The sequence below is a fragment of the Mandrillus leucophaeus genome, unplaced genomic scaffold (genome assembly GCF_000951045.1).
Source record: "Mandrillus leucophaeus isolate KB7577 unplaced genomic scaffold, Mleu.le_1.0 Scaffold1448, whole genome shotgun sequence".
NCBI lineage: Eukaryota > Metazoa > Chordata > Mammalia > Primates > Cercopithecidae > Mandrillus > Mandrillus leucophaeus.
Genome location: NW_012101419.1, coordinates 5,620 through 7,429, shown reverse-complemented (window position 1 = coordinate 7,429; position 1,810 = coordinate 5,620). Strand labels below are relative to the sequence as shown.

Genomic DNA, 1,810 nt, shown 5'->3' with positions numbered 1-1,810 from the left:
TTTATTTTCCAGATAAAACTAACAAGTAAACAGTTATAAACTGTCATATATTAGCATTCCATAGTAGGTTAGAAAATGTATGAGTATACCATCTCCCAACATCTACAGGGATGTGTTTCCTCATCATACAATTTCTCATCGTGGTAGACAAAAACATGTTTATTAATGGTCTAAAATATCTTTAGTCTCTCTGTAAAAATAAGAAGCGAAAAGTATATAAACTTGAATTATTTATGTTCAGTAATTAATGCTTTAGTATTGTATCTTATTTATAAATGGTCTAGATATTTAAAGCAAATCTGTTACTTAGCTTAACTTTAAGGTTAAAAATTACCAAAAAGTATTTTGGAAACTACTATTAAGCAGATTTACAGTAAACAAATTATTTTTGAAATAATGTTTTTTGCTTTTCACAAGATGGCACCGAAAGTGAAGAAGGAATTTCCTGCCCCTCCTAAAGCCAAAGCCAAAGCTTTAAAGGCCAAGAAGGCAGTGTTGAAAGGTGTCCACAGCAACACACAGAAAAGAAGATCCACATGTCACTCACCTTGAGGTGGCCCAAGACACTGCGACTCCGAAGACAGCCCAAATATCCTCAGCAGATCACCCCCAGGAGAAACAAGCTTGACCACTATGCTATCATCAAGTTTCTGCTGACCACTGAGTCGGCCTTGAAGAAGATAGAAGAAAACAACATGTTTGTGTTCATTGTGGATGTTAAAGCCAACAAGCACCAGATCAAACAGGCTGTGAAGAAGCTCTGGGACATGGATGTGGCCACAGTCAACATCCTGATTCGATCTGATAAAGAGAAGAAGGCATATGTTCGACTGTCTCCTGATTATGATGTTGGATGCTCCTTTGGATGTTGCAACAAAATTGGGATCATCTAAACCGAGTTCAGCTGGCTAACTCTAAATATATGTGTATCTTTTCACCATAGAAAAGAAATAATGTTTTTCATAAGAATGACAACTTAATTAGAATCAAATTTATAAGCTTTAAGATTTTACATTTCTAGTAAGTATAATATTAGCTTATTTGAGTAGAACTCAAGCAGAATAGGAAATTATGTTTGTTTCATATTCAATAGTGGTAACTTTGAAGACATAGTTGTTTTATTACACCAAAAATATTATATTAACCTTATTTAACTAAGTTTTATCCAAATCGTGTTAACTTAAAAAACATTTGATCAGTTCCTATATTTCTAGGAGTTTGGTGAATATTTATTTATAAATGCTTATTTTTTTCCAAGCCAAGTTAGAATAGAGCACTTTTAAAGGATTTTATAAATGAATTTTGCAACGCTATCCTGAGTTAAGAAAGTATCACATATACATAACACACATTAATAGACATACAAACACAAATAGAGATTTCATAGCTTTCATTCTGAAATTTCAGCCACGAATCAGGCATAAATATTCTGACGGTTAATTTTAGACATCTACTTGATTGGATTAAGAGACACACATAGCTGGTAAAACACAATTTCTGGGCATATGTGTGAGGGTGTTTCTGGAAGACACTGAGATAATCCTGACCCAATGTAGATGGGCACAGATGTGGTTTAGCTGTGTCCCCACTCAGATCTCATCTTGAATTGTAGTTCCTATAATTCCTACATGTCGTGGGAGGGACCCAGTGGGAGGTGATTGAATCATGGTGGTGGTTACTGCCATGCTGTTCTCGTGATAGTGAGTGAGTTCTCATGATCTGATGTTTTTATAAGGAGCTTTTCCCGTTTGGCTCAGCACTTCTCCTTGTTGCTGCCATGTGAAGAAGGACGTCTTTGCTTCCCCTTCCA

At 35.4% G+C, this 1,810-nt stretch overlaps 1 pseudogene; it reads left to right on the top strand.

Annotated features, from left to right (window-relative positions):
- Positions 1–417: 417 nt before the first annotated feature.
- Positions 418–893, top strand: LOC105535326 (annotated as a pseudogene).
- The last annotated feature ends 917 nt before the right edge of the window (positions 894–1,810 follow it).